This window comes from Eulemur rufifrons, unplaced genomic scaffold (assembly GCF_041146395.1).
Source record: "Eulemur rufifrons isolate Redbay unplaced genomic scaffold, OSU_ERuf_1 scaffold_536, whole genome shotgun sequence".
NCBI classification, from domain to species: Eukaryota; Metazoa; Chordata; class Mammalia; order Primates; family Lemuridae; genus Eulemur; species Eulemur rufifrons.
The window spans coordinates 16,199-24,929 of NW_027183318.1; the positions used below are offsets into that span (position 1 = coordinate 16,199).

An 8,731-nucleotide genomic window follows, 5' to 3' on the forward strand; every position below is an offset into this window, starting at 1 on the left:
GTCACCTCACAGGCCCTGGGATATCTTTTTCTTCTGTGCAGCCTCCTCTTCTGGGTTGGGACCAATTTGTTCCTTTTCAGTAATGACCATCTCAGTGTGGCAGGGGAGGCTCATGGATGGGTCCATCTGACCATGACGTTTGCACGTCTGTTGTCGAATCTCGGGTGCTTTGTTCGCCTGCGTGTGCTCGATGACCAGAGAATCTATATCTAATCTCTAGTTCAGCATCACTTTCTGCATTTTTAAGCATGTGCAGCAAAAATTCAGTGCCCTTTTGGGCCACAGACCCTGTGTCCAACCCCACTGTTTGACCTGGGCATACCTACCAACTTCACCCTGCTAACAATGGAACGTTACACATTGTTTCAATCAAGGGACATCTTTCAGATACTTGGTGGCTTTTTTTATTTGCATACCCTTGAGGGCCTGGGCAGCTTCAGGAGTGTTATTAAAGTGAATCCGAAGATTTCAGCCTTTCAATGTGCATGATTTTGTGCAGTTTTTCTGGGTCAAGTAAATAGTGAACCATTTTCATGAATCAACTCAGACTGTTTAGGGGGAAAAGTGTTCTTTGGGCTTTAAAGGAAACATTTTAAAAAATTAAGTGCAAGTGGGGAGCCATAGCTCTCACCTGTAGAGCCAGCTACTTGGGGGAGGCTGAGGTGGGAAGATCACTTGATTCCAGGAGTTCAGGCTACAGAAGCTAAAGTGCCACACTATTCAGTATGCATTAGTTAAAGAATATCAGGGTAACTAACAGGATCATCAATATTACAAGAAAACATTGGGTGGCTCGATAAGGGAATGGTTTAACTAGAAACACTTTAAATTTTCTTCAGTAGGAAAGCTGTTACTTTTAGGGAATTTAATCACCTGTGATCTGTCCAGAAGCATTCCCCCTGAAGGGCTTTGATCTCTCCACCCCGTGTGAGCCCGGTGCCTAGGAACTGAAATGACTATTTGCTGTCACTTGTTTTGCAAACACACATAGATGGGTCAGATGTGTCTCCTTTTCCCCAACACCAGAGGGAAGAGAATCTAAGCTAAGCACAGAGATGATCCAACACTAATTACACGTAAAGGGGAAAGAGCAGGATGGGTTCTCCAAACAGGACGGGATCACACACCCTCTCAGGGGTAAAGGAGAGCAGCTCAGGTCCAGTCCCTGGGATCCCTCCATCTTGAAGAAAAGGACAGGAGGAAATGTGACCTGAAGACTGTTAGGGGCTGTGAAAGTGAGTTTTTCAAAATCTAAGCTGGTGAGGGTTGGGAGCCTGAAATCCTAGCACTCTGGGAGGCTGAGGTGGGATTGGTTGAGGGCAGGAGTTTGAGACCAGCCTGAGTTGTGAGGGAGGGGTGGGGGCAGGGGGAGTGCGCCTATAGTCCCAGCCACTCCTGAGGCTGAGGCAAGAGGATCTAAGCTGATGGAACTCTGAATTATTTTGAGCCTTAAAGCAATGGGATTTTGGGACTATTCCCAAGGCAATTGTAATCTTTGTTTCTCTGATTAGAGAGCCTTCTTTGTCACCTACGCTGTTTGTTAAAATGTTGTAAATGACTAAGGGAGCTAGGGAAGACCCCTTCCCTATTTTTTGTTGATGTTCATTATAGATTAATTTCACTCTTACCTTTCTCACACACAGACTTCATGGCTCTCACATTGTCTTAATATTTTCTTTTCTTTTTTTTTTTTGGAGACAGAGTCTCGCTCCTTTGCCCTGGCTAGAGTGCCGTGGTGTCAGCCTAGCTCACAGCAACCTCTAAGTCCTGGGCTCAAGCGATCCTTCTGCCTCAGCCTCCCAAGTAGCTGGGACTACAGGCATGCGCCACCATGGCTGACTGATTTTTTCTACATATATATATTTTTAGTTGTCCTGACAATTTCTTTCTATTTTTTTAGTAGAGATGGGGTCTTGCTCTTGCTCGGCTGGTCTTGAACTCCTGACCTCAAGCGATCCTCCCGCCTCGGCCTCCCAGAGTGCTAGGATTACAGGCGTGAGCCACCACGCTCGGCCTCACATTGTCTTAAGATGAAATGTTAAGTTGGAAAGGAAATGAAACCAGCTATAAAGAAAAGAAAACATCACAGATAAGAAAACAAACTGTAACAAATTAAATTATTGTACCCCATAAGTTAGGCTGGTATAGAAAATGTAATCCTGTTACATTTCTTTGCTTTCTGCTGGGGATTTTAAGGGGAATTTGATGAGGGGGGGCAGGGGAAGGGGATCGGCATTGCTGATTGATTGTTTTGGGGGTCAAATCAGGAATGTAAAAAGTGCCTTGGGCTGAGTCAGTCGCTCAGTAGGGGTCATAGGACCCATTGAGTCAGTCACATGGCTTAGACCACTGATTCAGTGGGTGTTAGTGGGCCCATAGGAATGCAGTGTCTGGGAAACATGTTAAAGACAGTCTTGGGTCTTATAACAGATCTGTTATGCATAGAAGTGATTACGAAAAGTTATAAATCTTGTGACCCAACCAACTCTTAAGCAGTAAGCAATTATAGGGAAGCAGTGGAGGGGGCAGAAGCTGGTTGGGCTGGCGCAGTGGCTCACGCCTATAATCCTAGCACTCTAGGAGGCCGAGGAGGGAGGATCACTTGAGCTCAGGAGTTGAGACCAGCCTGAGCAAGAGTGAGACCCCATCTCTACTAAATATAGAAAAAATTAGCTGGGCATCATGGTGTGCACCTGTAGTCTCAGCTACTCGGGAGGCTGAGGCAGGAGGATCGCTTGAACCCAGAAATTTGAGGTTGGTGTGAGCAAGGCTGATACCATAGCACTGTAGCCCGGGTGACAGTGCAAGACTCTGTCTCAGCCAGGCGTGGTGGCTCATGCCTGTAATCCTAGCACTCTGGGAGGCCGAGGTAGGCAGATCGTTTGAGTTCAGGAGTTCGAGACCAGCCTGAGCAAGAGTGAGACCCCGTCTCTACCAAAAAAAATAGAAAGAAATTATCTGGACAACTAAAAATATATAGAAAAAATTAGCCGGGCATGGTGGCACATGCCTGTAGTCCCAGCTACTCTGGAGGCTGAGGCAGAAGGATCGCTTGAACCCATGAGTTTGAGGTTGCTGTGAGCTAGGCTGATGCCATGGCACTCTAGCCTGGGCAACAGAGTGAGACTCTGTCTCAAAAAAAAAGAAGGTGGTTAATTCTTTTTTTTTTTTTTTTTTTTTGAGACAGAGTCTCACTCTGTTGCCCAGGCTAGAGTGAGTGCCGTGGCGTCAGCCTAGCTCACAGCAACCTCAAACTCCTGAGCTCAAGCGATCCTCCTGTCTCAGCCTCCCGAGTAGCTGGGACTACAGGCATGCACCACCATGCCCGGCTAATTTTTTTTTTTTCTATATATATTTTTAGCTGTCCATATAATTTCTTTCTATTTTTAGTAGAGACGGGGTCTCGCTCTTGCTCAGGCTGGTCTCGAACTCCTGAGCTCAAACGATCCGCCCACCTCGGCCTCCCAGAGAGCTAGGATTACAGGCGTGAGCCACCGCGCCCGGCCTAAGGTGGTTAATTCTTAACTATGACCATATCTTGTCTAGCACAATTTTAACCCTTTGGTTTCAGTTGATTTCTATAGGGATGTTTCATTGTGAGCGGGGCAAGGTCAGACATAACTGGGTCCATGCACATTTGTCTCTTTTCGCAAGGTCAGACTTTCACTGATACTATTTCAATCATAAAAGCCATGACCTCTATGGCATTCTCAAGGAGGTGATTCTCCTTTGTGTTAAGGGAAAATAATAGTTTGGTGGCATATTTTGTTTTTCTCACAGGAATAATTATTTGCCAGCTTTTTGATCCATATAAAGTATTTTAGCATGTTCTTCCTCTACTTTATAATTAAACACAGAAGGGAGGTAAAGACTCTGTTGGTTTCTTACTCAAACAATAGGATTAAGGGACTTGACTCTTAACGTGTCCATGTTGGTGTGAGGCCAGTGAATAAGCTGGAGGTCTGAGGACCGTGACTCTAAGCTTAGGCTAGTCTTGGTCCTGCAAAGGGAGGGACATGGGGGCTCCCCTCAGGCTTCCCGGGCAGCTCCCTGCAGGGAGCTCCAGCTGCCCAGGACAGACCCAGCAGGAGTGTGGACTCTGAGAAGCCCCAGAGCACTGGACAGCAGGGGACCCACGTGCAGATGCGGTTGGGGGTTTCTGTGTCTCTGAAGTTGTACCTCTGGCGCCTGGGGCCATTTCCTGGACAGTGTTTTTGGTTTTGGCATGCATAGGGTCGCTGGGGTCAGACTTTGGGTCATAATTTGTAAATATGAAGAAACTTTGTGACTGTCAGGCTTGTTTGCCGTGTCGGGCCGTCTGCTGGAGAAACGGTTTATGAAATCGATGGTTTATTTAGGTCTGAAGCTGAAACTGACTCCGAGTGAGTTTCCTGCTGGTGAAAATGAAGGACTTGGAGGAGGGAGCATTTCCTCACTGTGAGGAGGAGGAGGGGTATGTGAAGAAGCCTTGGCCATTGCCCCATCCCAAATTCCCGACCCCAGGAGGACATCAGACCTCCAGCCTGTTCCAGTCTGGCCGGGTCTGGGCTCCTCTCCTGCTCTGAGATGACAGGATCGCTGCAGCGATTCTTTTGCCCCAGACCTGGCCAGAAAGACTGGAACAGGAAGGAGGCCCTGCCGCCCTTACAGGTAACACTTCTCAGAGGGAACTGATGGTAACTGATTTCTTTTAGACCTTTAAAGGTTTCAGGCTCAGTTAATCTTTCTTAGAATTTGGACAAGGGTAGTTGTCACCCCCACAATAGACAGCTGTACAGAGCTACTTCTGTTTGCTGACTCTCTAAAAAGCCATTCCCAAATATGTCAAAGTATATTTTGGGGTAAAATATTTTAATTTCCTTCAGTAGGCCAAGAGCAAGCAAACTAAATTAAATACTTCATTGGTTATTGTGATACAGTTGCATTGTTTGTTGTATCCAGGTGTGGAAATTTCCAGGTTATGTAATCAGAGGTTAATTGGAGAGGTTGATTAGGTTAAATTTCTTTTCCCTCTAAGTTAGTAATTTACATCAATTGTGGTTGGTTTTTTTTCCCCCATTTTAGAAATGTATTTATTTATTTAAGAAACTGGGTCTCACTCTGTCGCTCAGGCAGGAATGCAGTGGTGTGATCATAGCTCACTGCAGCCTCGAACTCCTGGGCTCAGGAAATCCGTGAATTGCATTTGAGTCAGATTTCTGTGTCCTTGGCTAGGAACCGAGGGCACTATAGCCAGTTCAGTCTATTTGCCTCCTATTTAGTTATTTTAACACTCCCCAGAGGGCCTGGTTTTCCCCTGCATTCTCCATGTGTATGGGGAGCAGGATCTCAAGTCATGGACCCTGCTCCCCCGGCCTTACTCTTCTAGGGCTGCAGTAAAATCCTTAATTACCGTTTCCTTCCCTACATTCCCAAAGGCCAACTTCCCCTCTCCAATACATAACATTATCAACTATTTGTCCTTTTTTGTACAATGTTTTATTTATCTGTTGTTCTTTATTTATTTGTCCCTTGTCTGTCTCAAACAGATGCAGTATTTTATTATGTATCCTTTTTTTCACAGAGCAGTGGATAACTCTTTTTAAAATATTTGGGTTCTGTTTCTGAATACTGCTTGTGAACATTTCAGATAACAGGAAAGCAGAGAATAACAACTTGACACTGCTGTAAAAATCTTTGTGCCTCTGCTTCTATCAGTCCTAGGCACACACGCCTTTATCAGAATGTCTTTGGGTTGAGGTTCCCCTTTGGAAACTTTACAGGGTGATGTGTCCTCGGCCCACTCTATCTTTTCCTGATCCTGGATTTTAGAACTGCCTGCGGCTGCCCCAAGTTGCCCACAGCTGCTGAATCTCTTGGAGGGTCTAGTGAATATCAGCCTTGGGTCATTCTTCCCAGAGGACAGCTTTGATGGGGTGGGGATGAGGGATCAGCTGGATTTCCTGGGGCTGGGAGGAGTCTCCTGGTATAACCTTCATCTAAATAGCTAACTCCGCCTGTAACCCTAACACTCTGGGAGGCTGAGGAAGGAGAATTCCTTGAGCCCAGGAGTTTGAGGTTGCTGTGAGCTAGGCTAACGCCACGGCACTCTAGCCCGGGCAATAGAGTAAAACTCTGTCTCAACAAAAAAGAAAAACAAACAAACAAACAAACAAATGTACCATTATTGTTAAGCTGGAAAGGGTTTTTTTATGTGGTTTCTTTGCCTCAGTCTGTTGCAAACATGCTACTGTCTGAAGTTGTTGGTCGCCCAATTTACTCAGCCATTGCATCGATTACAGGGCTTGGGTTCTTTCAACTTTACTTTTGATCTTTTTGACAATGTGATTATTGTTTTTGTCCCCAAGTGAAAATGCAATATAAATGTTTTACAGGGCTGAACATACCTGTAATCCCAGTACTTTGGGAAGCAGGTGGATCACTTGAACCCAGGAGTTTGAGACCAGCCTGGGCAATACAGTGAGACTCTATCTCTAATACCAATTTTAAAAATTAGCCAGGCATAGCGGTATGCACCTGTAGTCCTAGCTATTTAGAGGATCGTTTGAGGCTCACCTCTTTTCTCAGCGGTGCCCCAGACACGGCTTTTGTTCATAAGTTCCTATTAAAAAAAAATTTTTTTTTTTTTTTAAACTGTCACTCTCTTTCTTTGGGCTCTCAGCTTCCTCAGACTTTACTGCCCACCGCAGAACATCTTCTAATCCTGATTCCCTCTCAGAGATGCCACCTCCCATTACCATGATACTGGGGATCAGAATTTCAATGTATGAAGTTTGGGGCCAGGGAGACTTTCAGTTCATAACACTCCCTAGAACACCAGGATGTTCTGCGCAGCATCTTGGCTCGTCTTAGTCATTTGTCTTCTATTTCGTTATTAGAATTTGTGTTTTAAAATTTCAGTGACAAAGAAACCTGGTTTTGAATTTCATGGAATATATTAAAACATTTGATCTATTTCAAAGAGGTTACATCATGGTGATACGCAGTCACCTTTCTAAGGACCTATGATGTCTTTCCATTTATATCATGTAACATCGATGTCTTCCAATGTATAATTTTTGCATTATAATCATTTTTTATCCTTCATTAGACTTTTTTGGATTTCAAGAAAATTAATAGAAAGTGGTTTTAACATACTATGTTATTGTCTAAAAAATTATATTCAAATGAGTTTTTGCTAGTAATTAAAAATATACTGAGCTTTATTTGTGTATACAGTTTGCATTCTAGAAACTTACTAAACATATAACATATGCAGAAAATACATAAAAAGTTGTACACAGTGAACCTAAATATTGATGGTGCCAGTATTTTGAATTGTACATTAATTTCCTTTTCTTAGTTTTACAACCTGTATATGCATAACTGTGTCTCATATTTTGCTTTTGGATGTTTTTATGCAAGTGATATACTGTACGTCAGCAGTCCCCAACCTTTTTGGCACCAGGGACTGGTTTCATGGAAGACAATTTTTCTACTGGGTGGGGAGGGGAGGTGGAGCTCAGGCAGTGATGCCAGCGATAGGAAACAATGACGCCAGCCTTGGGAGCAGTGAAGCTTTGCTTGCTTGTCCATTGCTCACCTCCTGCTGTTTGCACCTCCATCCCCCGCCCTGTTCCTTAAGTTTCATGGAAGACAATTTTTCCATGGACAGGGGTTGGAAACTGCAGCTGTATTGGATATTATATGTCAGGTTTCCTTTTTACTCAGTAATGCCTCTTCCATGGAATGGTAGTTTGTTCACTTTTTTAAATCTTGCAGACCGTATTATTTAGAGCAGCAGTTGTTTGACAGAAAAATTGAGCAGAGAATCCAAAGAGTTCCACGTTTTTCCTTCCTGGCTCATAGTTTCCCCTATTTTTAACATCAAGACTGTATGTAGGGTATGTTAACAATTGATAAAGCAATATATAACATTTGATGATGATGAGAATTGATGAACCAATTCATTATTACTAACTAAAGTCCGTATTTTACCTTAGGGTTCCCTCTTTGTGATCTGTGGTTTTATGGGTTTTGACAAATCCATGTGTCATGTAGCCACCATCATGATCTTTTTTTCCTAAGTTCATGTCAGATGGGCAGTATGCCAATCATAACAAAGTCTGAGGGAGGTGCATTTCACACATGTGCGTGAAGACCCAGTCATGACGCTGATTATGAACTACAAAAAGATGGCACCATCACAGCCTTATACAGAAGAATTTCACTGCCCTAAAATCCCCCTGGGCCCCATCTAATCATCACTCTTTCCTCCCTCTTCAATGTTTTGAAAAAGTTTGAGGAGGATTGGTGTTAATTTTTCTTTAAATGTTTGGTGGCATATTTCACCAGTTAAAATATTTCATCCTGTGATTTCAGTTGTTGGGGGTTTTTTATTATGTAATCAATCTCCTTATTGTAGTTCTTTTCAGATTTTCTGCTTCTTCATGACTTTGAGAGGAAAAGAGCAGGAGAAAGCAGAGATTCCCTCCATCTGTGCAGAATCCAGACAGACAGCTCATTGCCAAGGCCACCCGCCTCTGGAGGCTGCAGGGGGGACAGGCTGTGGCTCCTTCTGGGGAGGTGACAGCTACCTTGCGGGTCACCCCACAGAGCAGGGCTTGAGGGTCCTGACTCAACTGCTGGCCTCCTATCCCCATGGTTTAGGAGGTGAGTGCCGGTGACAAGTGGAGCCGCCACCGCCGCCTGCTGACGCCCGCCTTCCGCTTTGAAATCCTAAAGCCCTACG

At 44.3% G+C, this 8,731-nt stretch overlaps 1 non-coding gene across 1 annotated transcript; it reads right to left on the bottom strand.

The window, feature by feature from the left end:
• Window positions 1–8,071: 8,071 nt before the first annotated feature.
• LOC138380552 (small nucleolar RNA U13) lies at window positions 8,072–8,176 on the bottom strand. Its single transcript, XR_011232855.1, has one exon. It is a non-coding gene; the product is annotated as a small nucleolar RNA U13 (small nucleolar RNA).
• Between the last annotated feature and the right edge of the window lie 555 nt (window positions 8,177–8,731).